Consider the following 18,943-nt stretch of genomic DNA (forward strand, 5'->3'; position numbering starts at 1 on the left):
ATCTTTGAAGAATAAAATAAATTATGTTCCGCCGACTGTTAGCTGGCTGAAAAATATGTTAGATGCAGCTAGCAAGTCCGGCAGTCTAAAACTTGGCAAAAAGTCAAGAATTTCTAAAAGAAAATCATCTTGAAAGACTAAAGGATTAGTGGCTAGCAGGAAGGCGTCTGCTATGTCAAAATCATACGCATTAATTACTACACAAAATGGGAAATTCATCAGAATAACTCAAATATGGGTTCCTAAGGGACTGATTGACCGATGAACCAATTGAATGTGGGTACCAAAAGATTGTAAATATTATTTTGTGTAGGTAAAAGTGAATGATGGTCTCGAGGAATCTGTGTGGTATCTGGATAGCGATTGTTCCAGGCATATGACAGGAAACAGACGGCTTCTCACTAATATAGGAGATTGTTTTGGACCTAAGATCACTTTTGGTGACAACAATAAGGGTAAGACCATGGGTAAGGTTAATATTGTCCATGGTAATCTAACCATTAATAATGTGTTACTCGTTGACAATATGTGCTATAACCTTATCAGTATTAGTCAGTTATGTGATAATGGTCTATTCGTTGATTTTCAAACTCATGCATGCCTAGTGAATGATCAACATGGTAATACTTTATTAACCGGTAGTAGAGTAGGAAACTCATATAAAATGAATTGGAAAAAATAATCATCTGATCCTATATGCATGATTGCCAAGAATGACCAGAAACTTCAGTTTTCCAAGGACAAAGTGTGTTCTGCTTGCCAGTTAAGCAAACATGGCAAATCATCGTTCAAAAGCAAAGAGAAATATCAATCCATCCATTGCTTAGAATTGTTACATATGGATTTGTTTGGTCCAATTCCTGTAAAGAGATTAGGAAGAATGATATTTGCCCTAATTGTTATTGATGATTTTTCACGATTTACATGGGTAGCATTTTTACCATCAAAAGATAAAACTGCTGAAAACTTGATTAAATATTTAAAAGAATTCAGAATCAGAAATCTTTGAATATTGTTTGCATTAGAATTACAAGGGAATTGAGTTCGCAAATATATAGCTTCATCTAATCTCGAGGAGTTTGGGATTAGACACGAGTTGTTTAGTGCAAGAACTTCACAGCAAAATGGCATTACTGAGAGAAGAGTGAGGACTCTAAAGGAAACATCGTGATCTATGTTAGCTGAATCAGACATACCTCAGGGCTATATTTGTTTACCAGTACTAACCTGTAGATATAGTATATAATATTAACAGTAAATTAGATCTGTTGTTTGTTTAAAGTATTTTATATAAATAGTATTAAATGTTATATAATTTATACATTAAACTAGGTACAAGCTTGTACCTAGTCAAACCTGTTACAAAGAAGGATAAAAATATTATTTCCATATTTACCTTTAAATTTTTATTATTTTGAAAGCTTTATTCTTTAAAAACTTCATCCACCTCTTCATCTCTGTACTTTCTCATTTTTCTTTTCATTCATCTTCCTCTCATCTGAAACCCTTTTTCTCCATGGCTTTCATCTAAGCTCATCTCTAACGACATAGATTCATGGAAGATTAATGAAATTCATTTCCATAACCATAGATTGAAGAGATTCAGAGAAGATTCAGGATTTGGGAAGATTCAAAGAAAAATCAAGAAACTCATTTCTACGAGCATGGATTTAGGGAAATCTTGAAAAGATTCAAGAAGCTGATAGCCTAGGAAGTTGAGGACAAGCCATTGTTGGAAGACGAAACTAAGAATACATGATTTGAAAAGGTATGTCATTAACAATACAATTTTTTTTCATGAGATCAATTATTTTTCTATCTTTTGATCAAATTACTACTGTTTTTTTTTGGAAAAACGACTTAGCTTCATTTCATTAAAAATTCCCAAAAATGGGAAAAAAAACCACGAGTTTAAGAGATCATTCTAGACAGGCCTAGAATGATTTTGAAGTCGTAATATTCTGAGTAAAAGCTAAAAAGCTAAAAACGTAAATGAATTATCTAATTACAATGATTTCAATTCTAGTGAGTTTAAAAAACGGTAAATTCCAGTTCCTACAGATATTTCAATTTTGCTCCGTGCTTGAAATTCTTGTCCACGTTCCCGCGAGGGCGCTACAATCCGATACAATATCTTTCCAGAACTCTTCAACGCTCCTGCGGGTTCTGTCATATACCCTTACATTCCGTTCTTGCCAAATGTTATACACCACTGCTCCAAAGCCGCACTTGAACACGCTTGTTGCAAATCTATTTCACTTGGCTTTGAGTAGTGTTGCATCTTTGATTTCATTCCATTCGCTCGGGTAACTGATCAGCTCCAGGCTTTTATAGAATCTGTCCAAGAGCTCTGAAGCAATATAGCAGCTTACGAATAGGTGAACTATGGTTTCTTCATTTCCTCTACATAGAATACAGTTCGTGTCCGGGATGCTCATATACTTGCTGATACTATCACGAGTGTTGAGTCTTTCCCAGAAGGCGAGCCATATGATAAACTGGTGTCTAGGGATAATTTTCGTTGACCATACAAGAGGAGCCCATTCTACTTTCTGTGCTTTTTCCCGGGTTACCTCCCATATTTTCTTCGATACCAGCTTCCCATTGTCCTCAACTTTCCATTCATGAATATCCGGTCTGTCGTATAGTTGTATGTTACTTATATGATCAAGTATCCTCCGTCCTTCTAGATTTCTTCTCAGGAGTGAGTCCCAATTTCCGTCTTTAATGTCTCTGATTTTCGCTTCTGTGCAGTCCTTTCTAATGCGGGTATTTTGAAACTCCTCCTTGTCGATGATAGGCTGGTTTTCGAACTAGGGGTCGTGCCAGAATAGAGTGCCTTTCCTGTTCCCTAGCCGGATGTCATAAAGATTGCAATATCGCTTCTTAGTTTAAGAATCTTTTTTAGAGACCAGCTCATACCTTCATGATTTTTGCGGGTCCAGATGCTGGTTTCGTATTTCATAAACCTCGTATGCACCAATTTGATCCATAATTACTCCTGATTGCGCTCTAAAGCCCACGGATGCTTGAAGGTGAGAGCCTTGTTCCACTCGATACAGTTCTTCAAGTCGATGCCTCCATCGTCCTTCGGTTTGCAGAGAGCGATCTATTTGACTTTTTTTCCTACTCTTCCGCTACTGCCCCAGATAAAGTTCCTCATCAGTATATCGATCTCCTTCATTACCTTCTTCGGAATGACCATTTGCTGCGCCCAGTAGCCAACTATGCCCATGACCACTGTTTTGATAAGTTTGATCCTCCCTGCAAAAAATTTTTTTTTCGCTTCCCAGCCATATATCGTGTTTTTACCATTTCAATCAGCGACTTGCAGTGTGAGATCTCGATCTGCTTTGCGGTTAACGGAATTCCTAACTACCTTACGGGAAAACTTACTTCCTTGATGCCCATGATGTTGAAGATGTCCTGCTTCGTTTCGTCATTTACACCTCCATAAAATGCCACACTTTTGCTTTCATTAATAGTTAAACCTGTAACCTCAGAAAAGAACGTTAGTGTAGCCCTAATAGTTTTAATGGAATCAATGTCTGCATGCGCTAGAATGAACAAATCGTCAGCAAAGCATAAATGGGTTACCTCCTCTACATCACGGTGAAAGATGTATGGACGATTCTTTCGGAACATCGCAAAGATGCTCTCAAAGATCGCCATGATAGCTACGAAAAGGTAGGAAGAGAGGGGGTCCCCTTGCCTTACCCCGTTTTCACCTTTGAAATAGCCTTCGTGGACTCCATTGACACTAACAACAAAGTAGGATGATGAAATGCACTGCATAATCCAATCAATAAAAATCATAGGAAAAGCAGATATAACTAGAAAGTCTCGAATGGCTTCCCATCTAACAGAGTCGAAAGCTTTCTTGATATCTATTTTGAAAGCCACTCTCGGGGATATTTTCTTATTCCCGTAGTCTTTTAAAAGGCTCTGCATGAGAAGAATATTATGAAAGATTGTCGTACCGGGGAGGAATGCAGATTGCTTAAGATTTATAATTTTTCCTATGAAAATTTTAAATCGTTTAGAAATGATTTTTGAAATTATTTTATAAATCACATTGCAGTAGTAAATTGGTCTGAAATTTTGTACTTTCTCGCGTACCGCAGTTTTGGGAATCAAGGTTAAGACAACTGTATTCCATTGCTTTAACATTTCCTGTTCTTGAAAAACTCAAGAACCCCATCAATAACGTCTTTACCCACCACCGACCAATTGTCTTTGAAGAACTGTGCATTAAACCCATCAGGACCCGGGCTTTTATTCCCATCAATACTAAACAGAGCTTCTTTAACCTCAACCCTCGTGACTACCCTTATCAACTCGCGACTATCTTCTGTAGAAATTTTCCTATCAATAATTTGATACAAGGTATTCAGGTGACTTTGATGCTGCTTTCTTGTACCCATAAGCTGCTTATAGAAATCGATAGCCAAATCTTGTACACCCTTTTGACCCTGAATATATTCACCATCATCATTCTTTAGCCTGTATACATTGTTTCTCATGTTTCTAGCCTTGCATTTTCTGTAGAAGAAAGTTGTGTTTTTGTCACCCAACGAGAGCCAGCTCTATTTTGATTTCTGTCTAATAAAATTCTCTTTTCAAGAAGACTCAGCTTCCGGAAACTTTCAAGTGCATCCCTTTCTGTTTCATTGAGTTGTTCATCATTATCATCCCTTAATAACCTTTTCTGAACTTCTTCCAATTCTTCTCTAGCAGCCAGAACTCTATTGGAGATATTACTGAACTTCTTCTTGTCAAAGCTTTGGAGATGATTCTTCAAGAGTTTAAGCTTCTCAGAAACCCTGTACATGTTGGATCCCCTGACATCTGTAGACCATACGCTTTCGATAATACCCTTGAATTTGTCGTTTTCCATCCAGAAATTGAAAATTTTAAAGGTCCTTTTGAACCTTTCTTCCTTTTCCCAGAACAATTTAATTGGACAGTGATTAGATATACCCAGATTCAGAACATGAAGTTGACTTCTCGGAAATTGGTTAATCCAGTTTTCATTTACCAGACATCTGTCAATTCTACTTCTTCTAATTTGTTCATTCCCTTTCGTAGAAGACCAAGTGAAGAAATTCCCAGAATTAGTAGGCTCGATACAACTCATATCTCTGATATAGTCATTAAAGTCAATCATATCCCAAGTTATTTCAGATTCTGGGCTACGATCAGATTCGTTTCTGGTTACGTTGTAATCACCAAGAACAACCCAAGATTTATCACTACCGATCCAGTTTCTAAGACAATTCCAGAGGAGTCTTTTGTAGTGCTTGAGTTTCTAACATAAACAATAGCAAGATTAAACATGATTCATATGATTCTGTCTTTAACCTCCACCAGGATTGCTTGATCATTTAAAAAGAGAGCCCTGACCTCAGCAACTTTGTTATCCCAGATAACCCAGATTCTGCCCGTTTTATCATTTGAGTTGTGAATGATTTCCCAGCTGCTATTAATACATAGCTTGCTAACCTTCTCAATGTTCCGACTTTTGACTTTTGTCTCAAGAAAACCCATAATAGTGATCTTCTGGTTCTCAATGATCCTCCTAATTTCTTTGCATTTCAGAGGGTCATTGAGTCCCCTTATGTTCCATGTCACTATATTCATGAATGGATATAAGTGTTGGGTTCCTGACTTTCTAGACTGTCCTGGACTTCTTCATCAGAGAAATCGTAAGCATCACTTGACTCGCTATCCTCAATTGCTACAGCTTGATCACATGGAATACTATTCACATTGAGTGGGGGTTATCTCACATAGATCTCATCTTCTCCCGTTATAGAGTCGGTAACTTCTAGATCCAGGAAATTTCTACTATGTCTTCGCTTTTCATGTTGTTCTTCTTTAGTAGGTCTTTTCTGACTTTGAACCTCTTCACTACTGGATTCATGTCTGTTATCGATTTTAATTCTCCCTACTTTAGAACCAAGGCTCACTGCCTTATTCAAGACCAAATTGTCTTCTTCTGCACTTGATCTTTTAATTTCACAAAACCCAAGATTTTCCAGTTCATTCTTAAGAGCTTCTTTATTGCTTGTTGCTTTTTCAATATTTTTTTGTCCATGATTTTTTTGTTCATTATCTCGAAAGGTGGCTCTGAGCCCATGGATCGGGTCATTTCGAATTCTGATGACATTGCTTTTTTGGTTCCTGCTTGCATTCCTAGAATTGTGAAGAGTGAACTCACGACCTATTGGAGTGCCATCAAACCCAATTGTTTAGTATCTACTAGTTTAGAAAAACTATATGATAAAAATAGGAAATGTGTTATTTCAGTCTTACAATTGTTTTTCGACCTTCAAGAGAGAATCAAATAAATACGTTATAGTTATAGTTCATGTGTAAATACTGTTGTTTCAAACATTTTCACCCTTAATTCTTATTTGAGTAGTTACAGGTTTATATGTAAATACTATTATTTCAAATCTTTTCAACTTGAATACTTATTTGGTTAGTTACAGGTTAATGTGTAAATACTATTGTTTCAAATATTTTCACCCTAAATACTTATTTGAGTAGTTACAGATCAATGTTTCAAATATTTTCAACCTAAATACTTATTTGAGTAATTATAAGTTAATGTGTAAATACTATTGTTTCAAATCTTTTCAGCCTAAATATTTATTTGAGTAGTTACATGTTAATGTGTAAATACTATTGTTTCAAACATTTTCACCTGGATACTTATTTGAGTAGTTACAGGTTCATATGTAAATACTATTGTTTCAAATTTTTTCAACCTAAATACTTATTTGTGTAGTTATAGGTTAATGTGTAAATACTATTGTTTCAAATATTTTCACTTTGAATACCTATTTGAGTAGTTACAGATTAATGTGTAAATACTATTGTTTCAAATATTTTCACCTTGAATACTTATTTGAGTGATTTTACTCTTTTTCTTAGCTTAGTATTTAAATAGAACCATTACAGAGTAATAAGACTGTTCATAACATGTAGGACTTATTACAGAGTAATAAGATTATTTATAACATGTATTATCCTAATAAAGAGTAATAAGATTGTTCATAACTTGTATATAATAATTGATTTTAATCATCTGGTCTTTTTTGAAAAATGAAGATAAATTAGAAAAGATAAACAAAACTACAGTAAATAAATTAAGTCACTAATGATAGCATCTAACATATTGATAAAAACCAAATATAAACTTTCAATTTTGATTCATATTGCTTTATTAGTCTTGAGTGTGTCTTAATCAACATTTGTTAAATTACTTTATTATTAATTCTTCATATTGCTTTATTAGTCTTGTTTGAGATGTGACTCATGTATGCTTAGATTAATACATTTTCTTAATAATAATATTAAATTTTAATTATCACTATAAGTAGATGGATGCTAGTGATGATGAATATTACAGTGATGAAGCGGATAATTATGACGATCATAATGCAATTTGTATGGTTTTTGAAACTATACAAAATGAACTCGAATTTTCTTTTTTGTAAAGCATGGTTATGATACTTGCTTATGAGCGATGCTTATCGACTTCCCAATCTATTCCTCAATCTATCAATCCTGTACAACTCAGAACAAACACTATAAATAGGATGACAAAACACAATGACACAACATGTATTGACTTGTTAAGAATGGATAGAAGGGCTTTCCTTCGTTTATGCAATTTGTTGGAGGTGTCTGGGTTATCTCACTCCAAAAGTGTATCTTTAGAAGAAAATGTAGCTATATTCCTACATATTCTAGCTCATCATATAAAGATAAGGAATGCTTCATTTGTGTTTCATCGTTCTAGATGGACAATTAGTAAATATGTGCATGAAGTGTTAAAAATCGTTATAAATCTTCAAGTTGACCTTCTAAAAAAGCCAGAGCCTCTCCATAACTCTCATACAAATGAAAGATGGAAATGGTTTGAGGTAAATAATAAATGTCTTGTTTCAATATATCTAATAAAAGATATGTTGATTTGTATTTTATTTTTTATGCATGAATAAAATTGTTTAGGAGCTCTAGATGGAACATATATTCTCGTAAACGTGGGAAAAGATATGAAAGCAAGATATAGAAATCGAAAGGGACAAATTACAACAAACATGCTTAGGTTTTGCTCTCATGATATGATGTTCATTTATATATTGCCTGGTTGGGAAGGTTCTGCAGCTGATAGTAAATTTTTAAGAGATGCAATTAATAGAAACAATGGTTTAAAAGTTCTCCGAGGTAAGAAATATATAACTATTTATTCATATAAAATAATTAGACATTAACATATAGATAATAAATAATTACATTACTACAGGTTATTATTATTTAGTAGATGCTAGATACACAAATGGAGAGGGTTTTTTAGCGCCATTTAAAGGCCACAAGTATCATTTAGGATCTTGGAATGTTGTACGAACACCTTCTAACTTTGAAGAATTTTTCAACATGAAACATGCTGCTACAAGAAATGTTATTGAAAGGACATATGGCTTGATCAAACTTAGATGGGTTGTACTAAGAAGCCCTATGTTTTATCCAATTAAGACGCAATGTCGTTTAATTATTTCATGTTGCTTATTACATAATTATATAAGAAGGGAAATGCCATTAGATCCTATGGAAGAATTACTAACAAACGAGCTTTTACAACAATTAAATCCACATACTGGAGATAATGTGAATGCTATAGAGATATCTAATGATTAGACACAATGGAGGATTGAGTTAGCAAAGACAATGTTTCTTGAAGGGATATCTAGAAGAAGTAGTGGGAGTAGAAGATAATTGTTTGTATAATTTCTATCTTTTGAATGTTACAATCTGAAACTATTTTGTTTAAGACTCAGTTTTTTGTTATTGTGAAAAGAGTTTATCTACTAATATTATGTTTCATATTATCTTTGGGTTTCTTATTTGTACAATAATAACTCACTCAACCTATGCATACTCATTTGAAGATCTTAATTTATGTCACTTGTTATGCCACAAAAGTCATCTAGTTAACTTTATTTCAAATGTCTACTTATTCTTATTTAATATATTTTCTATTATGCAAGTGTGTTATTACAATTTTTATTTTATTGTTATTAATGTTTAGATATGGATAGTCAAGACGATGATGCAGTTCCTCAACATGCTAATAAGAGATGGAAGAAAAAAGCTACTAGTAGAAGAAGCTGGACTGACAAAGAACAACAAGTTCTTATTGAAGCATTGAATGAAATTGTGAACTTAGGAATGAAGATGCATTCCTAAGGTAAACAATGTATTTCGGTCAGGATACCTAAATGTTTTGTATGACAAGATGTTGATTGCGTTCCCTGGTACTGACCTACGACCTACGCCACATATTGACTCGAAAATTAAGGTTTGGAAAAGAATATATACTGTAGTTGATCGAATGCATACTTTATCAGGATTTGGATGGAATGATATACACAAAAGCATTACTTGTGATGATGATGCTGTTTGGGAGGCACATGTTAAGGTAAACAATGTTATATTTAATTTTTTTTTCATATTTTAGTTTCATACTTTATAATTTTATTTTGAATAGGTTGATCCTAATGCACATGGATTGAGAGACAAGTCTCTTCCATTTTATGAAGATTGGTGTATTGTATTTGGAAAAGATCGAGCAACTGGATAATTTGCGAAAGGACCTGCAGAAGCAATGGCATCAATGGAGAATGAAGTGGAGACTAATGATATAGAGTCTGAAAATGTTGGAAAGGAGCCTACATCGGGGTCAGTTCATGCAAGAACTAGTGATGTAGAAGAAGGAAGACCAAGTAAGAGAAATAAATTTGAACCTCTAATGACATGCATGAAAGAAATGAATGCCACAATGCGAGAATTTTTTACAAAGTCAACAAATAATTTGACTGCACTAGTTGCTAAAACTAGTTACCAGCATGATCTATCAACGAAAAGAGTGCAAGTATGTGAAATGATTTCTCGCCTTCCTCTTGATCCAGTTGACAAGATAGATGCAACTATTGCAATTACAGCCAAAGCACAATTTGTTGACATATTTACATCCTTAAATGATAATGCTGATAGGTTATTGTTCATCGAAAGACTTCCTCGTATGGGTGCGTTGTTGGTGTGCAGGTCTTCTTCTTCCTCTATGGTGATTTTGATAGTAGGGTAGATAACATGTTACTTTTATCCTTGCAAAAACATGTATAATTGCATGGTTTTTTGAGACCTTTAAGTCATAAATACTTTATATTTGACATGTTATCTTAGTTACACTTTTTGTAATTATACTGGCTGAATATATAAAACTTTGTTGATCTTAGTTACACTTTTTGTAATTATACTGGCTGAATATATAAAACTTTGTTGATCTAAGTTACACTTATTGTAATTATACTAGCTTAATATATAAAACTTTGTTATCACGGGATATAATATATTGTGGTAATCTGTTAGGTTCGGGATCACCCTTGGAGGACTGGGGTCCGACTTTAAGGGTGAACGCTTAACAATAAAATACACACTGGTAATACTCCGGTTAGAGACTAGAACCGCTTCTTAACACTACACAAGCTATCAAAACCTCTTGAACCAGGTCCAAGTGTGGAAGTGGTTTGTTTCAGCTTGAAGCAACACACAGTTCGGTTTGGAAGGTATTTAGAACGAGTCGGTTAAGATGACGAGGGAAACCGGTACGGTTTGCGAAAGTGAGTCGGAGAGTAAATGTAAAGAACATGAGACAAGATTTTATGGATTTTCAGAGTTTAATCTCCGACGTCACCCCTTCTTCTGAAACAATGAGAAATATATTCACTAACCGAAATATTACAGCACACACACAATGCCGATCGAGTCTTATATACTGTTTGTCGGTTACACCACTCACACTGATGGTAAAATACACACACAATACAAGAACACTTTTGGGAATTTCAATCTCTATTCAAGGTCGCGCGTAAGATTTCTTTTTACTATTGCTTGTCACTTCTTTTGGAAATGTTTCGACTTCCCTTTTATAGTGAAAAGATGAAAACAATCATCTTTTTCTCTCTCCAGGAGATTGGTCGCTGGAAGCGGTGCCAGTTCAGAGGTTTGCGTGCATGCTTTATCATTTTGGACACTTGACAACCATGCACTTAGGCCGGCTTGCATTTTGGACACATGGCATACATGCACTAAGTCGGCCGCCTGAATCAGATGTTGCTTGTAGATTTAGATAAACAGTTCATCATTCTTTTCGTTGCATGCTTCTGATCCAGATCTTTTCTTCTTGTATATCAATATATTACGTCATCTTCTCAGATTCATCACCTTTTAAAGTTTTCCGTTGAGCTTTATGATCTTCAATAATGGAATGAGTCAGCCGGATGATGACGCTTTTGCTAGCCAGTCCGGTTGAAGGAGTTCAGCCCGTTTCACAGATTATGACCGGATCATTGAGGCGTGTTCTTCAGCCGGTATGATGCGGCTTGATCTGTACCTATACATGAAAATTGAGACTTATTAAGTTCTTTGGCCTGTTAAAATTAATCTACTTAAATTTTCTAACAGTTTCTCCCTTTTTGATTATTTAGAGTAAATATTCAAAACATGTAATGTATGGCTGGTTAAAATTAATTTACTTAATTTTTCTAACAATTTCTCCCTTCTTGATTATTTAGAATATATATTCAAAACATTTAATGTATGGCCGATTTTAAAAGTTAACTTAATTTGACCGGGTTTTGAAAAATATTTTTAGCAATTTCTCCCTTTTTGATACTTTTCAAAGAAAAGTTTCAAAATACGATGTTTTTCGGAAAAGTAGTTTAAATATGTGTCGGATGATCCTAAGCTGTTTGAGAGTTTTGATTTTTCAAAAACTAACTTCATAACCCGTGAGAAAGTAAGCTAAAAGTCGAAGTGATAAGTTCGTAAGTTCAAAAAAGAAATAAAAAATTAAATTAATAATGAACTATTGGTCGGATGATCCTTCCTTTTCTTTGCGCTTTACCTCATGCTCTGCTTGCCATTCTCTTTCCCTTTTATCCGCGTCCATGCGCCAACCGGTTATGAGACTTGGTCTTTCGGAAGGGGAGCAGTTGAAGTTGAGGAAGCCACCTGCCGGTCTGGGTGGTCGAGGCGGGGGAACGGTTGATGTTCCCTGACTTGTTGATAGAGCGAATGAGGTCGTTGCAGCTTTCTTTTTCCTTGATTGTAGAGGATTGTCATCCTCTTCTTCTTCATCGGCGAGTGGTCTATTTAGATGATCATCCGGTTGTGGACCTTAAAGACCACTTTGTTCTACCTGAGACATCAATTTGGTTATTTTCTTTCTTTTAGCCTGACGCCTTGTCACCATTCTTTCAGCTTGAATTGGTTCGGTTTCTTTTTGTTTCGCCTTTTCTGCCTTATCAATTTCCTGGGCTACTCTGAAATCCATTTCTTCGAGCTCTTTTCTCAACCGTTCTTGTTTTTCCTCTTCGACTTGGATTCGGAGTGTTATTTCCGCATCATATCGGATCTGGTCTTGAGTGTTAACCGCTTTTAACTTTGTTAGTTCCTCAATCTAAGCCGCCATAATTTGCATCATTTCTAGCAGCGGAGCAGTTGATGACTCAACTGTTGCTTTAACCGATTCAAATAGTTTAGCTTTGAGGGTGGTGGTTCTAGCTTCCGTGACGTTGTGCCATTCGCTTATTGAAGTGGCGACAACATTATCAATGATACTCTTAATATTTTCGGAGATGCCTTCAATTTCCTTACTTCGTTGGGAATGAACCGACATTGCCTTTTTCGATTCCACTTGACCGGTCGAATTCTTATCCTTGGAGACAGATTGAGAAATAGACTTACTTGAGGAGATATGGCGGTCGTCTTTATCCTCATTTGACTGCGGTTGAGATTCTTCTTGTCGGTCCCTTGCCGGTTTGGAGGATTCACCGATTTCAAAAATCGGCCTACTCTGGTATTCTTCTGGATGCAAAAAACAATCTTTGCATTTTTCTTTTGATTCTTCCTCCAGTCGTTCGATGTTGATAATGATATCGTTTTTCATTTTGCTAAATCGTGCAATTATTTTCTTTTCAATCTTGGTTGGTTCCCCTTGAACGTCATTTAATGCTTCATTCAACGCTTTCAGCTTAGCGTATTCATCGACCAAAGTTCCTCTTGCCAAGACCATTGAGACGACATCGGTTTTTGCAAGATCGAAGGCTTCCTTTTATATTATCAACAGTTCCGACCAGTACTTATTTGCGGTAAAGTCGGGAAGCATATGTGAGAATTTGATTTCACTTCTGATTTTGCACCAAAAGTGATAACGACGTGATATTCCTTTGGCCGCCTCGTCCATATTAATGAGAAGTTGCTAAAACATGGCTTCCACTTTCTGTTTAGAAAACGGAACGACTGAGTCCGGTAAGGTTTCGGGTTGCACTGGTCCCTGAAGAGTCGGACCGGTTGAACCATTCTGAGATCCGTTACCTCCTTGCACCAGAGGGTCATCCTTAGCCAATACTTTTTTTTCTTTACTACCCGAATTTGATCCTTTCGGCGTGATAGATTGGATAAGTGGCCCTTCTTGAGCTGGTTTTGGGTTAGATCCGGTGGGATAGAGTCTCTCCAAAAGTTACTGCGGTAACTGTTGGCAGTAAATTAGAGTGATAAATTTGAGCGGTAAACTAGGGGCGATAAACTATTGGCGGTTGATTTTGAAGTTTAGCCGAGTTTTAATGTTACGCGAAAAGTGATGGTAAGCCGAAATTTTATGTTAAGCCGGAATTTTATGTTAGGCTAGAATGATTAGAAAGAGTGAAATATTTGAATGAAGCCGATAATGATGATATATGAAATGGTCACCCGGTCGTACAACAAAATGATCGTGATGACCTGACATAAATCGGTACAATAAAAAATTTGTCGGCGGCGGAGGTTCATTTCGTCCATCTTAAATGCCTAATCGTCCACGGTGTAACCGGTCCGGCTTTCGATTCTTGCAATCTAGTTTTCCAGCATTTCATTGGTCATCGTGTTTGTCGGGCCTACCGGGATTCCTGGTTCGAGATTTGGAATGACAGAACGAATGAACTGGGTGATTTAGGGAGCGAAGCCGATTCTTCTTTTGGGAGCGGTGATATGTCCCTTCAGGTAGTTGAAGATAAGAGTGGCCCAATCTATGGGCGAGTAGTTTGTGATGGCGATCATGATATCACTCACTTGCCGAGTGTAATTTTGATTCGTCATTCGTCCTAGGATTGACCGCTGGATCAAGTCTTGGTGAATTTGGAAATGTGGGGCTAGGTCATCTTTTAGACCGCTGCATCCAACCTTGTGTCTGTTGCCGGAGAAGATGTGCACATAGCGCTCATTGGCTTCAACCGGAGGAGTTGGAAAATCAGAGAACCCTTCGATTGGAAGGTTGAAAAGATCTGCAAATGACTCTTTAGTGAGCCGGTAGAACTCACAATCAATGTAAGTGGTCATGCTTCCATCATCCCTCACCTGTGCGCTGTTGAAGAATTCATGCACCTCCTCCTCGAGGATGGTGTCCGATCCTTCAAGAAATGTTTGTAAACCAGAATAAATACGAGGATTGATTAGAACACTATTGAGTCTGTGTTCAAGAACATATTCGAAATCAACAATGATGGAGTTTCGAATTTCAGCATTCATTTTGAAAAGCAAGGAGAGAGTTGTGATATTAAGGTTCAAAATATATAGAGAGAAAGATACTTTCAAAGTGTGATTTGTTTGAAGAGGAGTGATGTCTTTATATAGTGCAGGTGGTTGGGAGGCATTTAATGAGAATATTTTGAAAAATCTGATCGTTTATGTATTGTCAATAAATGTTTGATGCCTTTTCAAGAAATAACCCTTTTTGGAATTTGTATGATGTAGGCTAAGTGGCCTATTCGGACTAGGCACGCCGTTTGGTTAATGAGTATGTATGTTCCCAATGAGGATTTGAAATTATTTGATTCCGGATATTTGTCAGAAAGTAAGGTTTGTATAACTTAAAAACTGAACCGAAAAGGAAAGTGATTTTTGTCATTAAATTGATAGTGTACCGAACCGGTAGTACAACAAAATTACCGGTTCGGTAATGAAAAAGAGAAAAGAGAAGCAAGAGAGGTTTATTAATCGGCTAAGAAGCATAGGAAGATTTAATAGTGGGATGGTCCGATGGTTGGATTCTTCTTGGCCGTTATCTTGTCCCATCTGTCAATCATCTATTGAATTCTCTCCTTGGTTAGCACATGCCTCGGATAGAGAATGACACATGGGCCGGAGTGGATGTCAAGACTGGCGCAGAAACCACTCATCTGAGGAGCGTAGTCGGTTTTGTTGACGGTGAGCATCCTTTTCAGATTATTGAAAATAATCAAGGTCCAGTTTACCAGGGTGCCAACCGTGATGGAAATCATCATCTCAAAGACTTGCTGGGTGTAATAGTAACTCTTTTCCCTAGCAAGAACTGATTTTCCCAGATTCTTGCTGAGAATCTGGTACTTGTGAGAAAGATGACTCTTAGAACCCCAAGTTTTGACCGGAATGTTAGAGCTTGAGAATAAGTGACATATTTCTTCAATGGTCACTTGAGAGTACGTAAGGTCAGTTACCCCTTCAGTTGGTAAACCGCAATATTCAGCGAAATCCGTCTCACTGAATAGAAAAGTTTGACTGTAGACTTGCGCTAGGATGATTTCCCGGTGCACTTCCTTAGCAATCGCAAAGAATTCATCGACAACCTGATAGTCGATGATGAAACGATTCTCTAAGAATCTTCTTAGCCCAGTTCTTTCAAGGGAAAGAAACAAGCCCTTAATGCCGTGATCCTCATATTGAGAGATTGATTCGAAGTTGGCTAGAAGAATCTTCTTAGAGAGAGAAGTGTTCATGTTCTTTAGATAATCTTTGCTTAAGTGTTTTTGTCGATAATGTTCTTGTGAAATGTTTGAGATATGAGGGGTTGTTTAAATAGCCAAGGGTTCGGCTAGGTTAGGGATGTGAGCGTGCTTAATGATGTCATCAAGTAGTTAGTATAAGGTTAACTTGTTTAGATGTACAATGGTTAGTTCCAATGTAGTGGTAATGATGGCTAAAGATTTTCATGATTAAAATAAATATATGGAAGAAGTGTTAGTCTTCCTCTCTTGATGATAGACGCGTGTCGTCATCTCGATTGAGGTAGACTGTTTTATGATTTATAGGTTCCATTATCAAGGTATGCATGAAAACCGCGGTCAGCCGTCCCAAGTTTAATCGAAAACTCACTTATCGAAATTTTAATGTATTTAATCAGTTGGTTTTCCATGACTGTTGTTATCGAGATGTTTTATTCCGGTGTGAAGAAATGTCGAGATTAGCCGGCATTTATTCAAATTAAGGAACAAACCATCTGTTTTACTAGAGTCACTTTAACCGTTCGATTTATTTACATATAATTTGATAGAGTGAATTCATCAAGCTTACCCGAACACATTTTTCCCGTTGACATCCTTGATCACTTAATTTCCTATTGAGGTATGGCTTGAGAAGCGTGAGCTTCTCCCTGAGCTCATGCCCCGGTTTTTCATGATGATGTATGTTTGAAAGCATGCATTGGTGTTTATGGTATAAGTTGTTTACTATCAGTAAGTCCTAAGATATTTCGGAAGTAAGAGAACTTAGCTTCCTGTAGCGGTTTAGTGAAGATATCAGCCACTTGTTGTTCGGTTGAGACATATTCTAGTTGGATGTGATTTTGCTACACATGCTCCCGGATGAAATGATGTCTTATGTCAATGTTCTTGGTTCTTGAGTGCAACACCGGATTGTATGTGATTGCTATTGCCCTGGTGTTGTCACAAAATATTGGAGATTCTTTGGCAGTTACACCGAAATCCCTGAGTTGCTGTTGGATCTAGAGAAGTTGTGTGTAGTAGCTTCCGACTGCTAGGTACTCCGCCTCTGCGGTTGAAGTTGCAACTGAAGTTTGCTTTTTATTGTACCATGAAACAAGCCGGTCTCCTAGAAACTGACAAGTCCCACTTGTACTCTTTCGATCGATTTTGCAGCCTGCATAGTCTGCATTAGAGTAACTTATTAGATTAAAACTCGAGTCTTTTGGGTACCATACTCTTACGTCTTGAGTTCCTTTCAGATATTTTAGAATCCTTTTAACCGCGGTGTAATGTGATTGCTTTGGATTGACTTGAAATCTCCCACATACTCCGACTGCGAACAGGATGTCCGGTCGACTAGCTGATAGGTAGAGTAGTGAACTGATGATTCCTCGATATGCTGTTATGTCTACTACTTGACCGTCCTCGTCTTTGTCTAACTTCACAGATGAGCTCATCGGAGTAGCCGCCTCGGCACATGTGTCCATTCAAAATTTCTTCAGTAGTTCAGCTATGTATTTTGGCTGGCTTATGAAGGTTTTGATTTCAATCTGCTTGACCTGAAGACCTAAGAAGAAACTCAATTCTCCCATCATACTCATTTGAAATTTATCAGTCATCATTTTTGAAAAATTATCACATAATTTTGGATCGGTTGAGCCGAAAATAATATCATCAACATATATTTGAACAAGTAATATGTGTTCCTTTTTCACAAATTTGAAAAGAGTTTTATCAACCGAACCTATTGTAAATTTATGATCAAATAAAAATGCGGTTAATGTGTCGTACCAGGCTCTTGGAGCCTATTTTAAACCGTAAAGGGCTTTATTTAGCCGGTAAACAGGACTCATTTGTTCTGGAATTTTGAAACTTGTAGGTTGTTCGACAAACACCTCTTCATTCATTTTACCGTTTAGAAAAGCACTTTTAACATCCATTTGAAAAACTTTGAAATTTTTGAAAGCCGCAAATGCCAAAAATATTCTAATGGCCTCAAGTCTAGCCACATGAGCAAATGATTCTTCGAAATCAATGCCTTCTTCCTGTTTGTAACCTTGAGCCACTAGTTGGGCTTTGTTCATCGTAACTAAACCGTCTTCCTTGAGTTTATTTCTGAACACCCATCTTGTTCCTATAACCGATTGTCGTTTTGGTCTTGGGACTAGGTACTAGACTTTATTTCTCTCAAACTCGTTTAGTTCCTCTTTCATTGCTAAAATCCAATTGGGATCTAGCAAGGCTTCATCCACCTTTTTCGGTTCAATTTGTGATATGAAAGCTGAGTTTTCAGATTCTTCCAAATTATGTCGCCTAGTTCGGACGGGCGATGAGATGTTACTTATTACTAGTTCGAGAGGATGATTTTTATTCCTTCTGAGGTTTATTCTGGATGTGTCTTCCAAGCGTCCGGTTGACTGATCAAGGTTAAACGGATCGATAGATTGAATAGAGTCAAACCGACCGATTTCCTTAGTGGAAACTGAAGCGTCAACTTTCTGCGGTAAAACAACTTGACCAAGCTGAGGTTCAGCATCAACCGCTTGATCATTGACAAACCGTCTATAGACCGAAACCTCATCTTCATCATCAGAATAGATATTGAAATTTTCCATTCTGTTGTGAAGATTCAAAGGTACTGCAGTGTTTCGTTCAACCGATTCATCAAAAACAACATGAGATGTTTCTTCAACCATTAAGGTTCTATTGTTGTAAACTCTATATGCCTCGCTCACGGATAAGTATCCCAACATTATTCCCTCGTCGGATTTAGCATCAAAAGCGGTCAAATAATTTTTGTCGTTGATGTGAATATAAAACTTATAGCCAAAGATCCTAAGATACCGAATGTTAGGAACTTTGTCATGGTATATTTCAAAAGGAGTTTTAGTGAACCATTTAGTAATTAAAGACCGGTTTTGAGTATAACAAGCAGTATTGATAGCTTCAGCCCAATATTTTTGAGCAACACCCGAATCAGCTATCATGGACCTTGCGACTTCCTTGAGAGTTCGGTTTCTTCTCTCAGCCAGACCATTTTGTTGAGGTGTTCTAGTATTGGACAACTCGTGCCTAATACTGGAATTATCAAGAAA

Source organism: Impatiens glandulifera, chromosome 8 (genome assembly GCF_907164915.1).
Source record: "Impatiens glandulifera chromosome 8, dImpGla2.1, whole genome shotgun sequence".
In the NCBI taxonomy this organism is placed as follows: Eukaryota; Viridiplantae; Streptophyta; class Magnoliopsida; order Ericales; family Balsaminaceae; genus Impatiens; species Impatiens glandulifera.